This window comes from Lactuca serriola, chromosome 3, assembly GCF_051521515.1.
Source record: "Lactuca serriola cultivar US96UC23 chromosome 3, Lser_US96UC23_V15, whole genome shotgun sequence".
Taxonomy (NCBI): domain Eukaryota; kingdom Viridiplantae; phylum Streptophyta; class Magnoliopsida; order Asterales; family Asteraceae; genus Lactuca; species Lactuca serriola.
The window spans coordinates 303,420,205-303,428,000 of record NC_136410.1 but is presented as its reverse complement, the minus strand read 5'-3'; the positions used below and the strand labels follow the sequence as shown (position 1 = coordinate 303,428,000).

Sequence of the window (7,796 nt, the reverse complement as noted above, 5' to 3'; positions counted from 1 at the left end):
ATATCAAATAAAGCATGATGATAACATAAAGTAGATATCAAATAAAGCATGATGATAACAAGCTTATATAATAGATGAAAATAACTAAGTTTGTATATGTTTGGCGATGTGGGATAGAATAGTTGGGAAAATAAAAGAATAGAATAGTTGGAAAAATAAAAGATATGTAAACAAATAATTTGTAAGGAGCAAGAATTGATCCTGAGACCTTTATTTCATTAAACCAACATCTTAACCAGTAGATTAACTATTTATTTATGCTTATAAGTGAAGGGGTGCGTATATATACACTACATAAAACGATTTTTTTCTAAAGAATTTACACTACCAAATTTTTTTTGGGGGTATCTCGGGCTACCCCGGGATACCCCTTGGATCTGCCCCTGTGGGTAAGGGGAAGACAAAGGAACCAAAAAAGTATAAAAGCACTCAGTAACAAAATCATCTATTCTAGATTTCTACAATTCTATTATGCCTTTAATTTATTGTATGTATATTAACTTGTTTTAGATAACTAAAAATCATCAATGATATATCCACAACAACTCAACATAAGCAATGAGTCCAGAATAGCGTTCATACACTTATCAGTTATCAGGTTGCTTAAAGAGTTATATCATATTTACAAGCCTTTTCAAACACTCCCTAAGTTGTTTATTACAGAGGAGTAGAAGATGAGAATGTTTAACCAACATGCAAGCCAATACTCTTTTTGAAATTAAGAATTAATTAATTTGAAGAAAGAATAAATATAGCAAAAGTAAGCAACTCCAATATTAAAAAGGGCAACGAAAAGACAATTAGTCCCAAAATCTTGTAATCCATCCATGTTTACTAACTAACAGATGATTATCCCAAAAAGGAAAGTTTTGATGAGATAGAATATTTATTTGGTTGCAGTTTGCCTGCCATCTGGAACAACAAAGATGACAATGGGCTTTGAAGGAGTTATGAAAGGAACATCGCATCTGAAGTAGCCTTTCCTCTCCAACTGCAATATGTCTCCACGCTTCAGTCTTCTCATATTTGAATCCCTAACACCCCCAATCTCTTTCTTTGTATCCCTGTTCAACACTGGAATAAAATCCTCTTCTTTTTTCATCTACATCAAAAACACACAATTAATTAATTTTTTTTTTATTTTTGATTAATTGGTTAACAAATGCTAATATTTAAACAAAAAGTTCAATTGTCATCGTACAATGAGTGAGATGGCAAACGGGAAACAAGCTGTGCCGCTAAGCCTTTTTGAATGGTAAAACTAATTCTTTTAAAGACTACATCCGAAGATCTAGGAGATATAACATTACTATGCATGATTCGTTGTACTCTTTTAAGAAGTTCTACCGCATCCGGTGCAAGGAAACCAAACGTATCAAATGCAAATGGTATGAACACTTGTTGATTTTCCATGCACGATCTCTCATGTTTGGTGACTTTGCTTGTGGCTGCTTTTAAAGCAGCATGTCCCACTGTGAAACCCCCAGCCCTCAGGCCCACGAGAGGGGATACCCCTGTAAGATCGACACATGCGTGTTTTCCTCCGACCTATCCAAAAATCAAAATGTCAGCCGGTCTGAGGGTTGACCTTCCTTCTGTCGGGTCAGTCAAGAAATTAACAGGTGCCTCTTTCTTAGCGGAAACCCCGGCGCGCTTAAATATGTCAAATAAAACATCCCTAACCATATCGTGCCTGTATTTGAACCTCGGGAGTTCTTTACAGTGAACTGCATGCTCTCCAAAAGAGTCCAAACACGCTTTGCGACACACAGGACATATCTCGTCAGCTGGGAAAATGGGAATCATGAGTCGATATTTGAGAATAGTACGATACTCCACGGGAGACATGTGTTGGCCAAGACCATAAATAGGGATAGCCAAAAGAAAATCTTGAGAATGTGGTGCACGTAAGCACTGGAAAACCGCTTTCTGCCGAGCCGTCATGTCGAAATGCATTTCCATATCTTGGACAATTTTACGAAAAAGGGCACTCGCCAGTGTATTCTGGGATTTAGGAGGGGGGGGGGGCGGTGTCTTTAGTAGTAAAATTGTTAAGGTCAAATTCTGGAAGCTTGTTGCGAAGAGCTGCCAAGGCACAATCATAATCAGAATCCATACCATGTATACCGCTATCCCGTAAGATATGGTCTTGCAATACCCAAGATTGGGCCCTTGAGGCAACAAAAGCATAGGAGGTAGCCTCTACTGCCGAGTATAAACCCAAACCCCCAAACCTAATGGGTAAGGAAGCAATTCGCCATTGTATGTCACCAAAGAAAGGGCCCCCACAAACCACAATGTCCTCAATCGCCACGCGCAATCCATTGTCAAAGAATATTGCCGCCTCTTCCATGTGAACGGGTTGGCACGTCCTCAACCCAAAGAAAAGCTTAGCAACACCCATACAAGACCGAAGAAGAAGGAGCTCACTCTGGAGGTCAGACAATTGTGGAAGAAGGCGCATCAAATTCACAGCGATTACAGCTCTCTTTATGGCTAGGCTGTGAATGAAACTAACATCTCTACTAACAGCTCCCCCAAGAAGTTTCACCCCAAAAGGCAGCCTCCCAATGTCTGCCGGAAATAGCCCCTCCCGTAACTTCCTACCATCACACGAGGGCCAAAAGAGCTCGGTTTTCTTGATATTCAGCTGAAGGCCCAATTTTGGGCCAATCACCGTAATGATGTCCAATGCTTTGGTCACCTCCTCCGAATCTCCGATAAGTGTGCCATCATCCAAGTACCAGGCATGGAGAAGAAGCTTGCAATTGTCTCTAATTTTATGCAAGAGCGGGTGCAACACAATGGCAAAGAGAAGTGGTCCCAAGGGATCTCCTTGTTGAACCCCAGTAGAAGACCTGATATGTGTGTTGCCTAGATATAACCTTGCTGCTTGACCATATAGGAATTCGACCCACAAGGAAATAGATGGACACCTCAATCTGACCTCATCAAGTAACGCGGATCTGTCAACAAGGTTAAAGGCATTAGAGAAGTCCACAGTAAGCATGGAGAGAGATTTGTCATCGTGGCGCTCACTCAACAACCTATTGGCGCTATGTAAAATGCCCTCAGCGCCACCCGACACCTCGATTCCGAACTAAAAATCAGTGAGATATTTGACCATTTCTTTACCAACCCCTTTCATGGCCAACTTGGAAACCAAACGTCTCCATATAGTACCTACTGCAATAGATCGTATTCTCTTGTCAGGGTTTAAGAGCGGCGTGAGAGGAGCAGAGGCAACAAATTATGACAAGCTCGAAGGGCATCTTCCTCCTAGCCATAGATTAACCACAGAAGTAATAGCACGTAGGAGGTCTTTGGCTATAGTGTAACAAACGAAAAATTCAAACCAAATTAAATTTTTCAAAAACGACCCGATCTCTTTAAATTATTACAAAAAGGTTTACAACACAATTTATTTAGACTATTCCCAGAATCACATCACAACATAAACATGAAGAGCGGTACGATCACGCCTTTGCCTTGCCACGGTCTCTTGAAGAACCTGAAAAACATAAAACCACAACTGTAAGCCCGAAAGCTTAGTGAGATATCCCTAGAATACCAACCACATATACCATACACGCATAACATGCCATATCATATCCGATCACAGAACAACCATGCACTTCGGGTCTACTGTGTGACTGGTCCGCCGCACCGGCCAACAGTCCACTTGGTCCACCCTCCGAGTCTAGTCATATACATCGAGTCTGCAGTGTGATTGGTCCGCCCGCACCGGGCCTTTAATCCCCCTGGTCCACTCTCTGAGTCTACAGTATGACTGGTCCGCCCGCACCAGGCCTTCAGTCGGCCTGGTCCACTCTCTGAGTCTACAGTATGACTGGTCCGCCCGCACCGGGCCTTCAGTCAGCCTGGTCCACCCTCCGAGCCTCGGCACGTTTGGTCCGCCCTCTTGGATCCGGACCGCTCGCTGGGCCTTCGGAACAACCGGTCCACCCTGGGTATCTTGGCCTACAACACAAAGCAGGACCCGCCTCAACCCAACTCCAGTCCAAACAACCATGTGCATATAATCATACAATCATATAACAATTCACAGTCAACAAGCCAATCAAACAGATCACATAACATATCATTATCCTAATCAGGATACCGACCTATCCGGTCACTAGCATAACATCACCCTACATATCAGGATACCGACCTTAACCAGGTTTCTAACATATACCATCCTAGCTACCAGGATGCAACATATCAAAGCAATAACATAACAACAAATACCCGGATCTCAATCCGATAAAGGGCCGACCTTGGTGCCTTAGACCCTGTTGATATAGTGAGGATAACTCACCTCGAAACTGCCGACTGAACAAATAATCCAAGTTGCTCCGATCATTGATACGATCTCCACCACTGGCCAACCACCAAAACACTGAACTCAAAACAATATCCAACCATTACCAAAATGCCCCTGGAAGTCAACTGGTCAACCCTTGGCTGACTCTATTCGCCGAGTCAACCCGATGACTCGCCGAGTCCCCATGCTCAGAACTTTTCCCCAATCCGCGACTCAACTCGCCGAGTCACCCCGAGACTCGCCGAGTCCAACAACTCTGAGTCCCTTCACACTCGACTCACCGAGTCATCCATTGACTCACTGATTCATAACTCAACCCGAAAAAAGGACAGGTCCTCACGACCAGACTCGCCGAGTCCAAGAACAGACTCGCCGAGTCCAAGGCTATCTTCAACCTGCTCGTCGAGTTGTTCTTCCAACTCGCCGAGTTCTAGACCATCTTCAAGCAACTCACCGAGTACACCCTTATGACTCGCCGAGTGCCTCTAGATCTCATTCCAAACATAACCTTCCAGGCCATGCAATTGATTCAAAACGTAGATCTAGCCTCCTACAACCCATCCATCATGTAAAGTGGCGAACTTTACGTGAATCCAAAGAGATCTAGGCATTTTACACTTTAGGGTTTAGGTTTGGGACAAGATAGCTTCGCCAATCACTTATCAACATGGACTTTATGCATTTTTGGATCATCACTACTCCAGATCTGAGTTGGCATCCTCAGATCCGTCTTCCAATCCCGAAATAGCTCATGAAATACACCAAAAACCCCAAAATAACCACCATGGATGACAATAAGGGAAAAAAGGCTCAAGACAGAGGATTCTTACCCCAAAGATGAGCCTAAACTGATGTAGACTTCAGATCCGCAAGCCCATTGGTGCTATCCTCGAATTCCTCCAACTTCTCTTCACAAATTCCTTCTTCCAAGCTTCAATCCTCTCAATAATGGAGTTTCTCACGATTAGGGTTTCCTCTGGAACACTCAGGGGAAATAGAGGCTGAAAAGAAGGCATATCATTCTTTAAATAGGGTGCAAACCCCGAAGATTAGGGTTTTCTTCACCCAGCACCAACTCGCCGAGTCCAGCCGCCGACTCGCCGAGTTGGCCACTTAACACGCGACCAGAATCGCGACTCTACTCGCTGAGTCCACCCATGGACTCGCCGAGTTGCCCTTATACATTTTCACTTTGAACCCTGAACTTACACTCCTGAACTTGGGATGTTACATATAGCCGAACCTTCTCCACAAAGGGTAAATTATAAGTAAGTTCCACATTTTCAGTCATGATAATGACAAGGGGCATTTATGTCTTTTCACACACAACACAAGAAATGGATATGCTACAGTTTATATCAATTATCATACCTTCTTTTTCGTGATTAGGTATCCAAACTCCACAAGAGTTAATGGAACAAGCTCGTTAGTGTGAGGCAACCATGTGAGTTTCAGTTTCGTGGTCTTAAACGATCCATCAAGATGCAAAACCCCAATTAACTCGGTCACATTTCCTTTTTTGTCCTTGTTGATTTCTCTAACAATCGCATTTCCCCAGTCCATCAACGTAATTTCCTCGTTAGGGGATATGGCCTTGGCATCGGCTTGTTCTATCCAAATCTTATTTGTGAAAGTGGTGGTTTTATCCCCTGCAGCTGCGTATTTCTTGTGCTTTGGTATGACACGCACAAATGGCTTGTGGGGCCCATCTAATAAAGTCAAGAAGACACGGTTTTCTTCAAGGATTGCAGTGTGTTGGGGGCAAACAGGGTCAATCATTTTTTTGTTAATGTTCCAGAGTTTGTCCCATTCCATAACATTCAGATTCATTGATGCTCCCTATGAAAAATGAATATTAAGATTTTGTTGTTATTTTAAGAAAATGAAAACATAAGTTAACTGAAATCATCAAATTTTGTTAAAAAAAATTGTATTGCAAATTTCCATTCCATTCAATGATTAAGGGGTGAAAAATTAACAAAACAGAAGGAATCGGAATCGGAATCACGTTGTTTAGGATTGGTCCATTCCATTCCAACACGAAACAAACATTCCATTCCATTCCTTCTCAATTCCATATATATATATATATATATATATATATATATATATATATATATATATATATATATATATATATATATATATATATATATATATATATATATATATATATATACTTCCCTGGTCAAGTATAAAGTGTATCAAAGCCTGAATTTGTAAACCTCTGCGCACAATTCCTTGGACAGTTGGAAAACGAGCATCATCCCATCCATCAACCTTGTTGTTTTCAACAAACCAAAGCAACTTCCGTTTACTTAAAACAGTATAAACCATATTCACCCTGCTAAACTCATATATATGAACTTTCCTAAGCCCCATATCCTCTTGAATCCTTGAATACTGAGGATTTCTGTCATGATACTCATTGGATCTCAACATGTGTGTAATCCCTTCAATAGAGTCGACAAAAGGACATGCAAAATCATACGTCGGATATATTTTATACTTTGATCCGACTCGGTGATGTGGAATCGGATTACACCGATAGTAAGTCGGGTCCCTCATTGATCCATTGTTATCGGTTATGTCCAACTTACCCCGTAAGCAACATTGAACTCCCATTTCTGTCCCCATAATCATCTCGTTCCATAGCTTGAGGTTTTCATCGACACTCTGATTCCGACACTTTGATTCTATTTTCTTCTCTCGCTCGTATTTCACCTGTTCTTTGGGGGTGTCGTCGATGTATGCTTTCCCTTCTTTAATCAACTTCTCAGCCATTTCCATGAGATTCGGAAAGTAATCGGAAGTATATGTGATTTTTTCATAGTTGATTCCCAATGTCGCGATATCTATTAAAATATTATCAACAAATTCGTTGCTTTCTTTTGCAGGATTTGTGTCATCAAACCGTAGGAATATTTCTGAGTAAAATATTGGTTCAATAAAGCCGCTTTTGCATGGCCTATGTGGAGATAGCCACTTGGTTCAGGTGCAAATCTCAAACAAACTTTTCCCATTTCAGCATATGGAAGATCCACTTCAGGGCGATTGGAATTAACAATTTCTTTGACATTTGTTGAAGAACTGGGCTTTGATGACTCTTTTTTCTTTGAGACAGCAGATTCCATATCTTTAAAGAAAAAAACATTGTTTATCCACCAGAATATATATCATAAATAACTTGATGTACTTGTATATATGTGTATAAACAATAAGGGGATTTAAGAGGAACCCAAGAAAAGTGACTGTTGATGGAGTTTCAAGTAGTATAAGCAGACATGTACACATCTACAACTCTACAAGGGAAAAAAAAGACATGTACGCATCTACAAAAACACAGTTTTTACAAACACGCCATTGGAGTCCAAGAACCCAAGTTTTACAAAGGATTTGGCCCCAGGGAGTAAAAATTCAAGCAAAAAAACAACCACTATAAGAAGAACAACGACGACAGTAGGAGAAA

At 41.3% G+C, this 7,796-nt stretch overlaps 1 pseudogene; it reads right to left on the bottom strand.

Moving 5' to 3' along the window:
* Positions 1–789: 789 nt before the first annotated feature.
* On the bottom strand, positions 790–7,461 carry LOC145096324 (glutamate--tRNA ligase, cytoplasmic pseudogene; annotated as a pseudogene).
* Between the last annotated feature and the right edge of the window lie 335 nt (positions 7,462–7,796).